General features: G+C 37.3%; 1 long non-coding RNA gene across 3 annotated transcripts in view; it reads left to right on the top strand.

The window, feature by feature from the left end:
- Nucleotides 1–118: 118 nt before the first annotated feature.
- LOC147826616 (uncharacterized) overlaps nucleotides 119–21,033 on the top strand; it is a 125,623-nt gene continuing 104,708 nt past the window's right edge. For 2 of the 3 annotated variants that reach the window (XR_015438982.1, XR_015438981.1), the window contains exons 1-2: nucleotides 119–320; nucleotides 718–779. This is a non-coding gene — a long non-coding RNA (uncharacterized LOC147826616). The remainder of the gene's footprint in view (nucleotides 321–717; nucleotides 780–21,033) is intronic. The other variant, XR_015438980.1, reaches the window with a different exon arrangement.

Genomic DNA, 21,033 nt, shown 5'->3' with positions numbered 1-21,033 from the left:
CACACACTTATTCATTTCAGGTTACTAGATTGTGTGAAGCATTCAAGTTAGTTGCCCTGCTTTGCTGTAGCTCATTTGTTCTTTTTGATCTGAAGAAATATTAGAAGGATAAAGCTTATCACATAGGGGGATTAATCACGTTACCAAAATTAGAAAGCATGTAGTTGTGAAAAACTGAGTTGCAGAACTGTATGCTCACAGCACTTGGGCTATTGGGAATCCAGGATGTCCCTGCCACATCTAAGATGGCAGCTCGTGTCTGTGGAAACCCCTGGCGCTCGGAAGCTGGCTAAGGCTAGGGTTCTCTTACATTGGTTAAGGTAAGGGCTTTTGTCATTTACGTGAACTTTTAAGATTAACTTCCTTACTGATGGCTTGAGAAAAATTCCTTTTGAAGAAAACTCGAAAGGTAGGCGGTGGTGTTCATCAGTACTTCAGAAGTAAATACAGTAGTGAAGATATGCAAAGCAGGCTAAGGAATAGAGTGTTTCACCAAGGCATTCTGAATTTTTGGCTTAATAATTAGGATTTCTTACAGTGGAGTTAAAAGGGCTTGTGCGTAATACCTGTTTGACCATATTATTGCTGTTTACAAAGGTTGGGTGTGAAGAGAAAAAGAAATCTGGGTCAAAATAAAAAATGCTTTGTAAAATAAACAAAGTTCCTATTTATTTACTATGTATAAATAGCCACTCACCGAGCCTCCTTTCTCTGCAGGGTGCCACTTTCAGATAAAAACATAGACCTGAATGGCATCATCCTGTCTCCAAGGAAACTGTGTAAGTACCTCACTCACTGTGTACTTCTCTTATTCAGAGTTTAAAAGCCAGCTGAGTACTGAATAAGTGAGTGTTTTTATTTAATAATTATATGGGAGGTACTTTTTAGGAGCTCGCTAAAAAGAAACAGGTTCTTGATTGTTATGTGCGTCATAACAAAACTCTCATGTTTTCATCATAGTTCATAAAATTATGTGTTTAGTCCTAACTGCTCCATCAATTCTCATTCTTAGTCACAAAACAGCTACTCAAAGTCCTAATGAATTGAGAGTTTCAAACTTTTCCAAGACCCGTTATTGTCCGACAAACTGTGTTAGAGGCCTCGTGCCAGGAGTAGTTTCCTAAGTGTAGTAAAACCCTGCTGAATTTTTAAAATGAAGAAAAATTACTTGAAAAAGAGTATTTTATTGGTAAACATTAATGTCAATTTATTTGGCTTTTGGTGGCTTGAGGAATAAGCCAGCGAGCCGAGATGAAGTTATGTTTTTTAAGTCAGCAAAGAATATAAAACTTAGTGTAATGAGCAAGGTACAAATATTTGGGAAGGGCTTGGGAGCCTGGCAGTATTGTTTCCTTTCTTTCCTTTATTTTATGCTTTGCTCCTAAACTAATGTACATTTGTGCAGATAATTTCAAGGTTTTTAATTCATCTTCAAGAGCTACACAATGTAACGTGGAAATTTAAGTTTAGTTTCTAAATACTACTTTGTTACTCTGGAGAAGAGCCATTCCAAAAATATTTGAAATTTCTATTAAATGTTTTGCTACCTATACTTCATTTTTTTATCATATTTGGATTACCTCCCTTTAAAATCCAATTATTTTCAGTAGGAAATGATTACTTACTATTGTTTATATATTTTTCATGAAAATACTCAAAATTTTCTATATACTCATGTAATTTTGCAATCTTTTTACCTTCCAGATAAGCTCTATGATTTATCTCATTTTTCAAACACAGACGTACTACTTTTCAGGAGCTGCATTTAAATCCAACTGCTACAACCCTGTGGTACTAGGAGTTTCTCATGTTATTTTCATGTACTTTTGTTACTTGCGTCTTTCCACTTTTCCTCAGGAGTGTGATCCCTTGCTGAGCATAAATAGTAGAGGTGACCTCACTTAGCGTCTCAGACTCCTCCCGTTTAATATTTATCTGTAGGCACATTTCAGTTTATCACTTAACTGTCAAAATGCAATAGCTACGCATTTCTGTGTTTATACCTTTTTACGTGTTTTAACAAATGCACCTTTCTGAATTGAGAAATAAGTTGTGTAAGATTAAGGAATTTGCTAGAACTTTGGAAGGGCCCAAAGATCTCTGAACCCAATAAAAAGGAACAAATCTGGAAGTTAGTCTTTCATGCCAATTGGAAGCTTCACAAATATGGAGTTTGAGGCCGGAAGGCTGCTCTTTGAAAGAGAAATTCCTGGGTGCAAAACAAGGGGGCGGGGCTTTTGCTGGCTAAAGTTGGAGGTAAAGGAGGGTTAAAATAGATCTTTGTCTCAACAAAAATCTGAAGCAAGCAAACAAAAAAGAACCTTCTAGCGGAAGTGGGTTGTCTTCTTCTAATTTGTTATTTTGAGGAAATGGAATCTTTTGACATTAATTCTTGTAGTGAGAACAAAAAGATAATATACACTGTGACACCTGTGGAACAATTTTAAATAATTGCATTCAAATAGAGGTTTTGGAAAAAATTATAAAATTGATAAATTTAATTCAATCTTCTATACCAAGGGGAAAATGAAAACAGATATGTATGGCTGTGTTTTCACTGGCTATTTTACATTATAAAGAGGGCCATATGTATCTCTATCTCTCTATCTATAAAATACTCTTTTTCAAGTAATTTTTCTTCATTTTAAAATTCAGCAGTGTTTTACTACACTTAGGAAACTACTCCTGGCACGAGGCCTCTAACACAGTTTGTTGGACAATAATGGGTCTTGGAAAAGTTTGAAACTCTCAATTCATTAGGACTTTGAGTAGCTGTTTTGTGACTAAGAATGAGAATTGATGGAGTGGTTAGGACTAAACACATAATTTTATGAACTATGATGAAAACATGAGAGTTTTATTATGACGCACATAACAATCAAGAACCTGTTTCCTATTCAGCCGTAGTCAACACTGTTTGGTAGAACTTTCTGTGATGACAAGCACATTCTACAGCTATACTTTCTAACAGGGAGACTGCCAGCCATATGTGGCTATTGGGCATTTGAATTGTGGTTACTACAGCAGAGAAATTAAATATTGAATTCTATTTAATTAATTACATTTACAAAAACCTGAATGTGACTAGCTGCAATATTGGGTAGCATAGTTCTAGTCTAGATCATTTAAAAAATGTAGAGAGATTAAAATATGTATACATTTAAAATCATTGTCACTTACTTTTTATCTGTATGTCAACTATCATGGACCAGAGGTACCATCATTAATATCTAAAGAAGAAATATGCTCCAATATTTCTTTAGATGAATTTTAAGAAATATTGTCATGTGATTCACTAAATTTCAAAAGTAGTATCGTGCTTTCATCAAAATGAAAAACCCTACTGTGGAGAATTTCTAACCCTTTGGCATATTGTAATACAATGTCATTTTGTACATTTACCTAACTATTTAGATTATTATTGCAGTGGAGTTTATTTATAACATTTTCCCAGAGATGAATGCTTTTAATATTGTTGATGGAAGGACATTGTAACATTGCTTTATAAGCTTGGGATAGCAACTTTTTAAAAGGCCATTATAAACATCTCCTTCAAAAAGATATTGTAATGAAAGTTCTAACTGTGGTGATAAATATTTGAAAAGTTCAGTTACAATTTCTGCAATATATCCTTGCAAATAATTTCAAAAATGTAAGCTGCCTACAGAGAAATTCACTTGACTTGCTTCTTCACAGCTGAGTCTGCTCCCAAAGCTCACATCAAAGTTTAAATTTGCTCCCATGGCTTTTTGAGGCATTTAGTGAAAGTAAACATTAAGATGCATGATGATATTTTTATAATAATACTAATAAGGTAATATGTTAGGCAAAATCGTTATTTGCCAAGTGATGCTGCAAATTTTAGATTTGCATACATTTAAAAAAATCAGTCAGCTCATTTCTTTGTAAGACATTGATCTAGAGGCTATGAGAAATACGTTTTAAATTTGGAAACATAATATTCATCCTTTTAGGAACTACATTTGTTGGACTTGCTCTTATCTTTTTGGATGGATAAAATTCTGATAAGTAGAGAGAAGAGACTTCTTTTGGCAGAAACTTGGACAAGCTATTCAGAGTGTTTCTTCTAAAGCAAAACAACTAGATTCAGGATAAAATATAATTTATAATGATTTATTTGACTTTAAAAAAATTTGAACATCTCCAAAGATTCCTCATCTCAAAACTCAAAGCTCAAAATCTGTGAGCGGAAACTGGAGTGGAGAGAAATTAGCAAACAGGAAAGGTGGATTGCATTGCGTAGGTTGCATTTTCCAGGATGCTGTTGGAAGGATGGCGGCCCTACGTTCAATTAGTCTTTTCATAAACCCGGGCTTGTTTTACAGATAGAGAGAACAAGTAAATACATCTGTAAACCCAAGTATTCTACTTCCTTTTATGTCTTTTGATATCTTCAGTAAGGTAGCCAACTACTTTGTATTGATCGACCCACTTTCACGAAAAGGCCTATCATTGCTCAGAAGCCAATGTTCTAGGTTGAGAAAACATAGTCTATCTTAAAGAATCTTATAAAGCAGTTCTCAGTATCTTTATAAAATATCACCTCTGATATTTGTATGCCTGTAAAAGTGTTTTTATTTAGACAGAGGGTCTGGGACCTCTGAATCCTTAACTACCACCTCAGTTTATTATGTATTGCTATGTGGTGTTAAATTTATCTTTTTACTGTGAAAGTCCCAAACATTAAAAAATAGAGATCACAGTGTAGTGAACTCCCATAAGTCTATAACCTGCCTTCAGCAACTGTCAGATCATGGCCAGTTTTCATTCCAAACTCCACCTCTCATTATTGTGAAGCTAATCCCAAGCCTGGCACCCTTTCTTTAATATTTCAGTAGGCATTTTTTAAAAGCTAAGACTTTTGTTTATGGTACTGGGGATTGAATCCAAGGCTTTCAAAGTGAGCAACATCCTCAACCATTTTTATTCTTTCAACTTTGAGACAGGGTCTCTCTCATTAAGTTGCCCGGCTGGGCTCAAACTTGCAATCCTTCTGTCTCATTCTCCCAGAGTGTGGAGATTACAGCTACCACATCTAGATAAGACTCAGGGTTTTTTTAAAGCTGGAATATTGTGAAACTGTGAAAGCAGACTGCTAACCTATAGTATTTTAATTCATAGCATTACTGTTTTATGAAGTGTGACATGTTAGGAACCAATATAATAGGACTCTAGAAGAGTAATGTACCTTCAAATTCTGGTTTTTTTATTCCTTAAGTTTATTGGTACATTTTAGTTATACATTATAATCACATTCATCATTGGGCATTTGTACCTGTATGGGATATATCTTGTGGTTTTCTTTTTTTAAAATTCTGATTGAGGGAAGATGAGGGGAGGATATTCTTACCTAACTAAATCAACACTGGAGCAGTATGCAAGGTTATGAAATGTTACAACAATACGTTAAAAATAGTAAAATGCTATTTTACAATTGCATATGCAAAAAAGAAAAATGAACCATATCTAAATCGCTAACCACACCTAAAACATAAATATTTCCTTACCATCCTCAGATATACAAAATACTCAAAATCTCCTGGTTGTCTCATAAATTCGTATGCTTTGTACTGTTCATAGCATAACTCAAAGAAGGTTCATATATTATGATTGGTTGATATGGCCATCCTTTTTAATCTAGAGATTTATATTTCTCTCTATTTGTTGAAGAAAGTGGATTGTATGTATCATGGAGCTTTCCAGAGCTTAAATTTGCTGATGCATTCTTGCAGAGTTGTCTAATAAGCTATCCCATGTCTTACCTTGTAATTGGTAATTATGACCTCAAAACCTTGGTGGAAATTATTTCGGGAAGAATGGGGAAGACTACAGGTGTGGCTTCACAAAAAGGAGAGGTTTATGAAGCAGATGTTGATCATTGCCTAGTCACCTATTTCTTTGTGTTTGCAAGATAATAATATAATTCTTTTTTTATCTTTTTAACTTTTATTTTATTTCTTAATACATGCTTGCAACACATAATGGTGACATTCATCATGGAGAGTTGGTACATGTCCATAACACATCTTAATCCTTTGTTTTTCATCTCCTTCCTCTCATTTCTGTTTTATTTAAGAATGTTTCTATCAAGATAAACTAGTTTGGTACTTTGAGATTCAATTTATGTATAAGGATAAATGTCTTATCTGCTGTGCTTATTTATCAGTTCTTAATGTGATGTATGGTTCTTTAGCATCCTGAAAAGATGGCCAGTGAGTTTTAAAAATACCATTCCGAAGACTGATGCTTTCTAATTCATTGCAGTTATACTTAGGCAGGCCCAATGTCCCACCTTTAGTTACTCTTTCTGTTTCAGTTGATTCTCGTGTTTTTAGAAAAAAACAAAACAACCCTCACGTTTTTGAGAGCTTCCCTGATAACTGATATGAAAAACTCCAACAGGCTTACCTTGAACATTTCCTTTTTAAACATAGAATCAGGCAGTTTTCCAAGAAGGCCTATTATTTCCTTGGAAATGGTACTTGAAGATCACATTATTGAAATGAAGGGAGTTTACAGTGACCGCCATGGTCCTTAACCTGAATCTTTTCAAAGGAAAGAGCTAAAATATATATTCTTTTCTTCGTTTTTTTAGGTAAACTATATTAAAAATCCATAGTAATTCTTAAACTTAATACATATTCAGGCCAGCAGGGTTTAGTTTAATAATGTAAATCTTATATCTGTCTGTCCTTTCTCCCAAATTGATAATCCCAGTTCTTAACGATACTATTATATGGATTTACAGCAGGCTGGGAATAATAACACCCCCCCCCCAACCCGGAGGTATACACATCTTGCGGTTATCAAGTACAGACCCCTCTTCCCTGTGGAGCCATCCACACCGCTGTGTGTACTTCCTGAGTGGGTTCCCCTGTTGAAAGCCCTCAAGGCAGCACACTGGGGTGAGCCTAGGACTCCCCTCTGGGCTTCTCATCCCTTTGTGGTCTCACTTCCCATGTCTTTAAAACTATTGCTTCATTCATTTTTATGGTCAACTTGCCCTGTCAACATTTATTTCTTTTTTTTTTGTTTATTTTACTTTAATAGTACACGGTTGCAGTGCATGCATTTTACAGTCCTCTTGAGGAGTCGGTCCTTGTACACAACACAGCTTAGTTCTTTTTTTAATCTCCTTCCTTCCCCCTCTCTCCCTCCTCTAGTTTCCCTTTCCCCTTTTCAATCTTGTTGATATTCTTAATCTTCTCTCATGTTTATGGTATGTAACTTCCACATCTATTGAGGTTATTAGGTCCTTGGACCGGGCACATCTTCACTCTATCTCCCCATTCCCCCTCTCCTCAGCCCACCCTCCTTGGGCCCCCGGACCCCTTCCCATTGTGTTTTTTTTATGAAGGGAGACTCATTCCATCATTACCAGTCCATCGTTTCAGTTTTCTCTAAAAAGAGTTCAGACGTATCTTATTAATCCAACTAGCATCTGAATGTAAAGCTCAATATTCAAAACAAAATTTAAAGCATTCTGAAGTGTGTGTATGTAGGAAATTCCTTTGAAACATTGCTGTAGTTTTATCCTCCCCTCGTCTTTATTTTCTTGTGCCAGGGATGGAGCCCAGGGTCCCGAGCATGCCAGGCAAGTGCTCTATCACTGAGCTGCAGCCCAGCTTCTGCTGCCATAGTTTCAAACTGATAGTTAGGGTTCTGGGAAACTTGCTGGCATTTTCCTGCACACTTACCTTTGCTTTTTCCATCAGATGAACCTGCTTTATTTTCTCCCACTTAAAATCAAGTTTGTGGTTCATTCACATTCATTTCTCAAACATTTATTTTTCATGACCTATCATGTGTCCTATAAAAGACTTTTGGGGATACCATGATGAACAAGGCTCCATTTCTTTTAAAAAGTCTTGCAAATTTACTTTCACACAGAAAATTGTAGATGGATATTCATAACTTTTTTTGTAACCATCGAAAATACCTGGAAATACCCAAATGTCCATTAAAGGATGAATGGTTAAGAAGTCTATGATACGAGATTCTGTAAAATACTTCTCAGCCATAAAGAATAATGAACTGTTGTTATAGGTTGTCATAGGCAACATCTTGAATGAACTTCAAGGAAATTATGCTGAGTGAAAATCCCTATCTGGGGCAAGGGGGAGAGAAGTGCTAAGGGGAGAGAGGGGAGCACTCAGGTTCTTGTGATGATAATGCAGTTATGGCTTTGCTATGGCTAGGTGTTACTCAAAGCTACAAAGTGATAAAATTGCACGGAGCCACACACACACACGCACGCATGCACACGCACGCACACACACCTGAGTGGGCTCGGTGGATTTCACCAGTGACAGTTTCCTGGTTTGAATGTTGTAGTTTAGCAAGATGTTAACATAAGAAGCAGAAACTGGGTAAAAGGGGGCCAGGTTATCTCTATATTCTTTTTCTTTGAAGATTTTTGTTAATTTTTAATTACTTCAAAGTGAAAGTTTTTAGATTTCATTTTTGTGCAGGATATGGAGAATTAAATAGCTAATTAATTTATTGTAGTAATATTTTTTCATTCATTAATTTTATTCGTACAGTTTAGGTATACAATATGCTGACATTCATTATTGGGAATTTGAACCTTTACATAATCTCTCTTGGTTCTTATTTTTCTTCCCCCTTCCCCTGCCCTCCCTTCAACCCGTCCATCCCTCCCTATTTACAAAGACTTTGTTTCTGTTTTTTCCTTTTCTCATATGTATTCCTTTTCCTTCTTTCCTTTCCCTTACCCTTCCCACCATTGTAATAATGTTTAAGGGGAAGTAGTGTATACATACCTGTGGAGGAATACTATCTTTGTTTTCGTTTGCTATAACAAAGTGTCCTAGGGTGGGTATTTGATAAAGAGACTTATTTGGGTCTTGGTTCTAGTGTCTGGAAGGTCCAAACCACATGGGTCTGGCACCTTGGTGGTGATGTAGCACGGTGGAGAAGCAGAGAGGGAACTGGCCAGGGCAGAGGAGCAGGTATGTGAGGGAGGAAGCCAGCGACCAGGGAAGGAGTGGGATGGGACCTTTTATAGCAAGCTGCTCTTGCGGAAGCTCCCCCAGCCCTCCCAGACTGGACCCCTTTCTGCAGGATTGCATGAATCCACAAGACTGCAGGCAGGTGCAGCCCCTGTGACCTAACCCCCTCACTCTAGGCCTCACAGGTTTTAAATTTCCTCCGCTTCAGCACAGCCACACTGGAGACAAGGCTGCAGCAAACTCATTTTTGGGAAGCAACACATACAGAAACCATAGCAAATACAACACATACACAAACTGTGGCAAATACCTTGTTTCCCATTTCCCAGTGAAAAGGGGATGTTGACTGTCTTCTAGACCTTTGGAGGCCAGTTGTGCTCCTGTCTAAGGCACCTGTACTAGCAGTGATGGACTAACAGAACAGCTGAGGTTGACTTCTCTTGGCCCACACAAAACAACATGCCTTACTTCTGAGGGCCACAATAAGATACCTTAACCTCACAAGGCAAACATATTATAAGAATGAGTTCTTATGAGTAACATGAGTCTCATTTTCCACATCACCCTCCCATGGAAATCCAAAAACCATTCCAATTTAAATATCAGTTAATTTTGTGTTGCATGGAACTTTGGGTCATCTCTGGCCCTATTCTGCACCATCATCAGCAAGGATCAGCCAAAGCTTTGGCCCCATCTGCTTAGAAATAGCCTTTGTTTGTGAAGATCCACACAGTGTAGCAGTAAGTTTTGTACGTATACTGTCACTTGCTGATGTAGCTTATTTTAATTTGGTGACAGATTGTCACATATTTTGAGGTTATTTTTTTCAGTTTTTTTTCCTAAGGAACTAAGTAGAAAATATATTATTTTTGAATGCTGGAGGAAAATCTATATTTTGACTTTGTTAGTATTAGTAGGAAGCACTAGAAAAGCCATTCAGTCTGAATTTATGCTCTTGTCAGTCGTGACAACTCAGTTGTCTTAGCATTTTTATTAGGCTGTTTCTAAATTTCACAAGTCACAACATACGTGGGCTCACAACACATAGGGTACGACTGTTTGGGTTCTTTCTGTTTTTGTTTTGAAGCACACCCCTCTTCTCAATGCCAGGAGACCTTCCTTGGAGTTACCACTGGACAGAGAAGGGTGTCGGAATCAGTCCTTGTGTGTTACCACCATGCTCACTGGAAAGGAATTCTTTGAGTTGTTAGCTTGGTCTGAGCCTCCCTGAAATGAGATCATAAAATGTCCATGTAGGCAGCTTAAGATTGTTTCCTTTGTCTTGATCGGCACAGTAGCCCATTTGAAATGACGTAAATTTATTTGTGAAATTCACCACTTAGTTCTGTCTTTGGACTCTTGCTTCCTTTTTGAATTGATGTATTGGTGGGGTCTTGACCTATCTTTTTGGATTTTTCTATTACGTTTTATATTTAATAGGTCATGGATTATTGATTAGATTTTGAGACTTTTTCTCATTTTCTGTGGTAATTTTGCATTACTTTTCATTTTAAAACTTTATTAATTTTGATTTTCTGAAGTAAACACTGGTTATGTGCTACTTCCTTTAAAATCATTCTAATAAAATATTCCAGAGTATGTCAATACTACAGCTGACTTAAAATATCTCTTTGTTGTCTTCTGGTATTTTGTGGGAAGTGTGTGGTTCTCATTTTTATATGGTCATGGGTTTTTCTGTGTCCTCTCTTATGTCTGTCCCTATATCTGAGAAAATGCTTAATTTCTTATTCTCATGTCTTCAGACAGAGTTAGTATAGAGAGTCTAGAAATTATATAACATTCCACATACTCTGTAGGTTGTCTGAAATCTTAAGATTGTGCCAGATTCAGTCTGGATACACTCCATCATACTGGTAAATAATACTACAATGATATTTTGAAGAGTAATAGGAATGAACAGAGAGAAAGTAGCCTTTTGCATAGACCTAGATCGAAAAACCTACTAACAAAGTTCTTAAAGAGTTTTTGAAGTTTAAATATTCTTGGGCCAGGGATTTAGCTCAGGTCCTGAGTTCAATTCCCTGTACCAAAAAAAAAAATTCTTGAAAGGTTAATTTTGGAGTAAGACCTGGGTAGGCACCAACATACGTAATCGCTCCAGTTTATAAAGAGAGGGGTACCACCCCCTTCTCCTTCCTTTCCCCTTCACTTATCTGAGCACAGCTGAGCAGTATCTACCTATGCTCCCATTTGCACTCAGCCCATCCGTCCGTCCTTGGACCACACCCAGTGGAAGGAAAGTGTGTGCTTAGAATCTCTCTCTGACTATGGCATCTGGCCTCCCATGCTGCTGTTCAGTTCTCAACTGGAGTCTGTTTGGTTCACTGGACTTAGGAGGTTATAACTCTGAGCTAACTCCCAGGGACCAGTGCAACTCCATAGGTACAGAAAATTTCCCTTTCTCTATACCCAGGGCCAGGCTTCTGTGAGCTCTCCTTGGGCCCTTTAATGGCGTTTCTATGTCCTCTTTTCATTCTCTGGTGATTAAAAAATAGGGTACAATCTGATCATGATTACTATCCATCTGTTCCTGAGGATTTGGGATAGTTGCTCCTGGCTCTGTCTGCTTTCATATCTTATTGCTTAGAGTGACTCACATGACTTTGCAGCTCTTTCTGCTCTTTGAATACTGTGCCTATCTACCTCACTGACCCTTGAGTAATGGCTATGCAGACTGTCAGCTTAATATTTGTGACACACTGGCTGGTTTTGCTAAGCATCCAGATGCCACACAGCCACCACAGGGATAAGACCTCACACAAAGTGAGTCTTGCCGAGCTCTGAAGTGACATCTCCCTGCCTGCACCAGAGCAAGAGGCTCTCTTTCTCACACTTATTGCTTGGCTCTTCTGAGCTCTAAACCCCTTTCCATTTTGTATCTTAGAGTAAGAAAGTCATTGAAATATGTAGCTCAACCAAGGCAGTGGAGAGGGAGTAGGGTAAATCTGGACCAGAAAACCAAGTCACTTCCCCTACTGCAGCAGCCAGACTCATTTTATGCTCTTGACATTTTCTTCCAGTCAGAGAAAAAAGGAGGCATACGAAATTGTAGGCCCCACTAGCAGATCAGAGTGGGGTAGAAGATTCTACTGAATCAGGAGAGCTATTCTTGTTTTTCTGAACTTTGGAGAAGCATGTACTTTGTAGCTCATTACATAAAGTTTTACATCAGTAACATTAAAATATCAGCATATGTTGCAGAATGCCATTGTCCCTTTATAACATAATTTTTTTTTTAGTATCGGGAATCGAACTTGGGTCCTTGTGCTTGCGCAGCAGGTGGCGAAACCACTGAGCAAAATCCCCGGCCCTTTATAACATAATTAAAAAAAAAACTATTCTTCATAATGTCTTTAGATGGTTGTTGTTCAATACAAATGTAAATATAATTTTAAGTTTTCTAGGTTACACAATAAAAAGTAAAAGGATGAGAAAATAATAATAATATTTGTATTCCACTGGACAAACTAACAATCTTATATTAATAGAAAACCAATATGAAAGCTATGGAAATATCTTGCCTTCATTTTGCCAGTCTCGGAAGTCTAGCGTGGAGTTCACACTTGCAGCACATCTCTGTGTGCTGCTCACATTTCCAGTGCACAGCAGGCACATGTACCAAGGGTTACCGTGTTGCACACTGTAGCACAGACCGCGGCAGCTAACATGGAAGGGAAGAGCAACTCTTGGTAGTTTCAATATCCTTGCATCTTTCAATCATGATGTCCCTCTGCTACAACTGCTACCAGGAAACTTGAAAGGATAATTTCTCACTATTCTTTGTATTATTTGACCATTAATTCAGAAATTATCATTTTATGTCACCAAAATTAATTTGATGAAAAGAACAAATAGATCAAGGTTTTTACTGTATATCCTGGCCAAGCGAGCACATAGATCAAGTCTTTAAGAAATTTTTTCTGAAACTTTTGGATCCTTATTATTAGGGAATGTACTAATTCATGTCACTCTCATACCATTTGCTTCCTTCAGATTTCCACGAGTTCACCGACTTTCTCTCCTGTGACTCTAATGGGAATTATTTTGTGATTTTTGGTGATATTCATGACTTTCTGCTTGAGGCAGAGTTACTTAATTTCTTCATTATTTCCTTTTTGAGAAGTGAGACTCCTTTGACACCTGCGTGTGGAGTTGTGGTCAGTAATGGTTGTTGAATGAGCTTGTGTATATTTTCTCTTATGATGTAAGGTCTGAACAGCAGAGACATGGTTTTGATTCTTTTGTTATATTTTAAATTGCTAATATAATGTGGGTTGTTCAGTTGGTGCTTAATGAACTCTTGCTGAGTAGATCCAGAGCTTATAGTTGTCCTTCTCAGTCTTAGCCCAAAACTATATTCATCAATAAGTCACATAGTTGAAAAAAATCATTTTCATTTACAGGAACAAATACAAACAAACATATTTACCAACCTACCGTCCTGATTCTTATATGGTGTGGTGGACTAATTAATGGTCAACTTAAATGGGAACTCCCAGCTCAACTGAGTCAGCGTGGTTTAGGGTGTGGACGACCCACAAGAGGGCTGTGGCTGGAATGGCATAAAAGGAGAATGGGAGGAGAAGATTGCATGCCGCTGATTTTCCTGAAGAAGTTGCTTTTTGGTGATTTTTCTTCAGAGGGGCTTTGGCTGCTGTCTTCCTTTGGGAGAGCTTCAATCCTCGTCTTCATCTTGTACCTCATCTCCTGACTCCAGGGCAGATCTCTCAGCCTTCCTGTACAAGTCCTTCACCCCGCCAGCACAGAATTTCTAGCTTCCACAAGTTGCCCTTGGGCCTTCCCAGTGCAGATCCTTGGTAGGGACCTGCAGGGGGTGATTTGGTGGGTTCCAAGCTCTTGATTGGATCCTTCAGGTCTCCAGTGCGCAGACAGATGTTTGGACTCTTCTCCATCTGACTCTAGTAAGCGTTGACCAGTACACATGGCCTTGTGAAAAAAGAGATGAAGAGAATGCTGCTACCTGTAGTTAAATAAACAAGAACACATAGCAGGTAATTATTGCCAGAATAAAAAGAAAAAGGACCACTATTGTGAGTCCTGAGACCCATAATGACAGAATCTAGTTCACGGATATCTGAATCACTAAACACCTATGACCATTAAGACATTGTATTGGGCCCAGGGGATAATAAAAGATAAGTTTGATTCTCAAGTTGCTCATATATTTTGGAAAGTCAATTCATGCCAAAGACCCCTGTGAAACATTTCTAAGCTTAGAAAAAGCTACTAAGAGGAAAAAGGTTCAGTGGAATCTAATTGATATGTGTTTTCCTTCTATGATGCTGGCTAGTGAGTATTTTTAGAATAAATTTGTGTAGATAGCAGCTTGCTTTTTAAAGAAGGTATATTATTTGGCATTTATTACATTTTATTTATTTCCTTGATTGATTAATTGCAGTTAAATTACCTTAGCATGCAAGAACAGATTTTACAGATTTTGACATATGATTAAACAACATAAAGCATAACTAATGTGGCTTTAGTGATGTGCTATGTATCAAAGCATAAAATTTAAACACAAACTTCATCAGGAATTTTTGTAGTTCCGGTGAATTAGAAAGATTCACATATTAGAACTACCACATCTCCTGCAACAGGGAGGGGTAGGGATTTTTTTAATCGAGATTATTATGGAAGAGTGTCCTGACATAACTGATTGACTGCAGTGATGTGCCTTGAAAGTTCAAATTCAAGGTGTTCACTTATTTCAGTCAGCTTATTCTGAATGTTTAAATAAGAAATACTATTTCTGGGTATTCTGAATAACTCGTTGTACATTTATTCCTAATAGTGAGCATTTGGACTAATGATGGATTACTAATGAGCATGTAAATGTACCACCTGATTACATTAATATATGATCTTCCATGACGAGGTCTGAAATGAACATTTCTAATATGTATTGCTTTCCCCAAATGACACTGTGGTGTATACTGAGCAGGACTGAGACAAGGGTGTTTTTCTTAAGAGCCACTGATTTAGTCAATTATCAAAAATCACATTATAATAAATGCTGTTCTAAGAATTTTGATTAACCTTTAAATAAATGTTACTTTGGAAAAAAATCTGCCAAATCTGTTAATGATAAATTGTGAAGTGGTAGTAATTGCAAATATGGCTTTACAGATAATATAGTTAATTGATACCACCCTCTCAAACATATATAGCACATCAGCTGCTATGAACCTGAGTGCTAGCAGTGGTGCCTATGGCATTTTTGATGCATCAGAGATGACATGAGTAAAGTGGAAACTCAGAGTGCTCACCAGGGTCATTCTATCATGGACATCTGATGCCCATGGTCCTGTAAATTTTTAATGACACATAGTCACTACACACCTTTCAGCCTTCTGGACAGGTAAGTGTACATTGATCTGCCCTAATTAGCCTTGCAGAGTACTTCAGCCTTCCCTGCAGGAACACTATTATTTAATAAACGGGAGCTGTTTTTTTCACAAGCTCAGCACTTGCTCCTTGGATGGCTGTATTGTTTTCTTCTACTTTTTTTAATACTCAGGTCTCATGTCTTATGCTCATCTTTGTCTTTATCTGACAATGTAGTATTAATGCAGCTGCATAAAAAGTAAGCAAAATAAGGAAGGGGTCTGATTACGAAAGTTCCTTGCTATTTTAAGAAGTCCATAGGGCACATATCCATTTTTTCCCTAATGTATAGGGTGCTGACTGCATACTCTTGCTCGGAAAGACATTAGGGATGTACAGGCAATTCTGTTGAGGTGTGCAGTGGGATGCTTTTATGTTTGGCAAGAAAGGTGGCTTTGGAATACTTGATTTGCAAAAAGAGATAGCCAAAACAGTTAGCGATTGCTTGAGGCTGCAACACTTATGTGGGAGCATCTACTTTTATTGAGAGTTTAGTTTTCATTTGTGTTTGGGGTCTAGAACAAAGGATCTGTAGTTTGCTCCCCTTTGGAATGAATCAAGCATTGTTTATAATTTGCTGATGGGATCTGGAGAGTGAAACATTTTTAATATAAATGATTGTTATAACTGTGAAGGTGCTTAATTCCAAGTGTGACAGAGAAGAGATAGTGTTAAATTCTATCCCACCAATAAAGTCCACAGCCAGAACAACCTAGAGGCCCGATGCATTTGCTCGCGGGAAAACGGAACAAAAGTAGGTCCCTATGATGTTGCTGCGCCGGCCATGGCTGACGATGTCTGGACTTGCTCTGGCACATGGGGAAATAAAACACCTCTTTCTGCTACTTTGCAGCCACAGAGTTGGCTCTTAGCTCCACAGATGTCCACTTGCCTGCTTGTTGATACCTGAAGTTGCGTAATGAGAGCAGATTTTGAAACTGGGGTGGGTAGAGAAAGCTGAGAACTCTGGGTCACAACAGAGAGGGAGGACTCGGCCTGTGGGGATGGGAGGATGAGGAGAGGAAGGGAAGACAGGGAAGACACTGGAGGAGGAGGCTGGACAGCAGGAGATGAAATCTACTTTATCTACAATATAGAAAAACCTCTGAAAAGGTCAGACTTTGTGTATATAGCTTTAAAACTGCTTTCAAAAGTCCTGCTTGAAAAAACTGTGTTTTAAATTTTATTTTGGTGTAACATTTATAATTTCACTGTTACCAGGTATTTTCTTTGAATTTCCAGGTTTCTGTATTCATGAAGCATTTCTTGAGCAACTGTCATGTGCTAAATAGTGTGTTAGATGCTGGAGAAAAGCGATTTGCTTTCCATCCATAATGTTTTATTAGTCACTATACTGTTCCTGCAGAGAACAGAAAACACAAATCTAAACGACTTTACATAAAAGCAGCTTTGTTAGTTCACTCTACTGAAATTTAGGGTCAATTTAATCCAGTTCTTTCAGCGTAGTTTTCCTTTCATTGCTTGTTCTCTTGTGGATCAGCTTTCTCAGTGGTCGGAGTGATGGTGACTGTTAAAAGAAGTGGGACATTTTCAGAGGCTTTCTAGGAGAACTGGAAAAATTTTCCCAGAAGTTTAAGAAAGCTCCTCCTCAGATTTATTACTGGAAGAGATTATATAGGTGATTGTAAGACTCTCACCACACTTCGCTGTTACTCATTCTGTTACTTATTCATTCCCTGTGGGTTCTGCAAGGGTCCATGTTTAATTCTCCTCTCTATTCAGAGAATCTGGAACATAGTGAATGGTTAATAAATGCTCATTAAATATATAAAAGAATTTATTATTTTAATAAACATTATCACTGGGTTTGGGCATTCATATATTGGTTAAGAATGACATAACTCTCAGGGTCCTGGTTAGATTTTTTTGTAGTCATAAACTGGGGCAGTAAAACTGAGTCTTAGCAATTCTGAGTTTTTGACTGTGATACAACCAACTATTAAACAGAATTTTCTTAACAGCAATTATGTATTTTCATACCTTGTACAATCCTAAAACAGGAAGAGGCATTAAAAGTTACCAAGGCTCTTAATTCATTGGATAAATAAGTCATTATATTTTAGAGTACTGTTCCTTTGTTCACTCTATTCTTCAAAAAATTAACCCAGTCTGCATAGTTGTAGATCAGGTGACTTTCTGATGGTGGTTTTGGTTTTATGATGTTTGAAATTTTTAATTGAAAATCAAACTGTTTTTTTGAAGTTAGTAAGAAATTCCCTTTAGGTTTGTTCTGTTCTATGTGATATACTACTCACAGATTCTAAGTATGGGGGACCATGAGTTTTGGGAAAAATTTTTGCTAGATTCTGCCATTATGTATTTTCCACTTGAAATGTTAGACTGAGTGTCACATATTGAAATTAATTGGTAAAAAGATGTTTTTGGATAGAGTTACATATAATATCTGCCTGAGAATGAATGCTCATTATTATCGAGGTCAGAATTTACAAAGAGAAAATATAGAAATTATCAAAAGAGCTGGGGGATAGCTCAGTGGTAGAGTATGTACTTAGCGTGGATAAGGTCCATGGTTCAATTAATTCCCAGCACCAAAAAGAAAAAAAATCTCTGTCAACTCCTATCTATTTGAAAGTCTGAAATATTTAACTTGGAAAAAATAATATAAGAATGGAATAAAACGTAATGATGGCTCATGAGGAAATTCAATCTAAAGTTCTATTTGTGATTTTGGGGTCCTTTTGTGGGAGCAAAACAGTTGGCTAATGTGCCTTGAAGGCTCACTAGAGCATATCTAGATATTTTCTCATAGTGTGTTGCAAGTCTGTCTTATGTAGTCTTCTGAATGCTTTGTCAATTTGTTTATCTGTAGAAGTTTGAAATCTCTTAGTGTAATCCTTATAGTGTCAACAGGACAGAACAATTTTATTAAGACTTCACAGCTTATCTAGCTTACCCACAGTTACAAAAAAAGTTTTAAAAATGGAAATCATCTTTTTATTTATTAAAAAATATTGTTTCACATAAGATACCTATAATATATTTAAGACATTTACCCTTGGAAGATATTTTTGAGTGGTTCATGGAGCATCACTTAAATTATAACCTAAGAGTTTTTACTTTCTGGAAGAAATTATGGGGCAAAGTGGACATGACAGTAATAATAAGAATTGCAAAAATGCTGTCCTTTCATTTTTTGTTTAGTATTATTAATCAAGGAGAGCATTCTCCTTTCTATAAAGAAATGTCATATTCCTATAAGTGCTTCACTATCACTAAGAATTAACTTTTAAAAAGATAATTTGTGATTATGTCATTGTGTGTAGGAATGGGAAGATCTTCATAATTAACAGACATCGAAAGGAATTTTATGTCTCCATGCATTCTCTCACATGACAGGCAGGAGACGTATTTACCTTATCTAAGGAAACAGACTAGATGAGTGACTTAAGCCAGTGAAACCATGCTTAGTTGGGACTTCTCCAGCTTTACCACCCAGGAAGGACAAGGAAGCCACCTTCATGGAGAAGCTCCTTTGAGCTTCTGCTATTCGGACTAAAATCATCAGACTGCAAAAACAATCCATAGAAACTATCTGGCCCATGCTTCTAACACTGCAAGGGGACGAACTTCCGGAAGTTAAGGGGCTTCTTGAGAGCCGTGCATGGGAAGGAGCCTGTGAAAGAGGTGGCCTTAGGACTCATGTCTCCTGATTCTTAGACTTTCAAATGTGCTTTGCACAATGTATTACTCTAACTCTAAAGTCTCAAGGAAACTTAACCTTATATGAGAAGCAAAAATTTTTATGGATTCATTAAAAAAAGTGTTACACTGGTTTTGCGGGTTTTTTTTTTTTAAAAAGGTGTAGATTTATTGACTTTAGAAAATCAAGGAGTTAAGCCCTCAAAGTACTAAAATATAATTTAACAAACAAACAAACAAACAAACACTCATTTAGGAAACTTTTCCTGCCTAGGTTCACCGGAGGCCCCTGGCTCCCGTCATCCTGAAAGCAGGTTGAGGCTGCTCCGCGGCTGTGTGTGGTGGTTTTCTCCTCTGAAAGCTCCGGAGATTGGCATTACTCCGCAGTAGTGTCACAGCCTGCAGTCATTCAGTGCCTCTTCTTGTGAGGCCAGGATTCCACGCCCAAGTGCATTTAGTAGGTCAGTACAGTAATTTTAAATGTCTTTCTTTCAATCTTTTGCCATCTTCAATTATACCTTTCCACCCTACTATTTGTGTAATTTTCTTCTGTCTGAAGTCTCTTTACTGTTGTTCTCTAGTGCACAGCATGAAATTACCCATCAAGCCATATCTTTTCAGCCCAGAAATGCGCAATAGCACGAGTCATGGCATTATCGCATGTTGTGCACTTTATTTCCTCACAGTTCATTCAAGTGTGTCACTTTATTTTCCAGGCTTCCTTTTGTCATCGTGGAGATTAACCATTTTATCCTTCCTAAACTTTAGAAACAATTAGAGTTTCATTATGGTCGGGCTGAGAGTGAATGCTAGCCCAGGACTATATGGAGTATACTTTTCATATTATCAGTGACAAAATTAAAGCTATGAATCCTGGGTCCTTTGTGAAGGAGAGACTTTAGAGGCTATTATACAGCTGAGTAGCTCTGGCTCTGGACAAGAGAATTATTTGAGGCTTTGGCCACCAAGCACATTACAGTAAGAAACCATTTAGTCTGACATTGACTACCTGATTCTCATAGTCCCCGGGGAATTAGAGAACTCCTTGGCATGCGTGTTCTGTACACAAAATCTTTTCCTCCTCTTAGCCTTGGCTAAATACCAATAGTGTACAGTATACAATGAGATACAATAGACATTGCAAGTGTGTGTTAGAAAAATCAATTGGTATTGATGCTTTAATCAGCAGGGCTGCAGCTGGTATGTAGACACACCACTGGAAATGGTGATTAAGATCGTATTCAAAAGCATTTTTGAAAGCCCCCATGATGTTTGAATCACTGCTTAGCTAGATTGCTGTTTTGCTGGATAGTACATAAGTTTGGTAACTAGTGATACTTCTGGATTCTGCTAGGTTATGGTGTTTTAACAATGTTATATATATTCAATTTATAATTTCTTTTAAATTGTATTCTGTTTAGGTATAGGACAGTAGTCATTGGTAAATAAATAAAAAATTCAAAGCTCTTTTGCAACAGTCATCTTAGGGCCTGCCAGTGAATAGAAGGTGAATATAAGAGGAAGACCCAGATGAATGCATTCATTAGGTATTGCAAACATAAATGAATAAAAAAATACAGAGGGAAAGAAAGGGCCGAGAAGGGAAAAAGGCCTGGTAACAATTGAGCTTTGGTTAGAAAATATTTGGGTCAGTGATTGAAGGGCCAAGGGGAAGAGGAAAGAGAATGGATGGGAGAATAGAAGAAGGGAGAGAAAGGCCATGAGTTTGAAATGACCGGGAGGAAAAAGGTCAGTAAGAATCATTATATGGCAAAAAAGGTCTTCAGAACTTAAAGAAATGAGACTATAGGATGGGGTAAGCATTCCTATTCATAAGCAAGTTATTAGCTAAAAATCCTGTTAGAAAAAATTGAACATGGAAAGAGGCTTGAGCTAGAGAAGTTGCTTGTGTTCATAAAACTATTTTATTATC

This window comes from Heterocephalus glaber, unplaced genomic scaffold (assembly GCF_053883595.1).
Source record: "Heterocephalus glaber isolate CG9 unplaced genomic scaffold, H.glaber_assembly_v1.0 deba00001465, whole genome shotgun sequence".
NCBI classification, from domain to species: Eukaryota; Metazoa; Chordata; class Mammalia; order Rodentia; family Bathyergidae; genus Heterocephalus; species Heterocephalus glaber.
The sequence above is the reverse complement of the archived record's forward strand: the minus strand, read 5'-3'. Positions and strand labels throughout refer to the sequence as shown.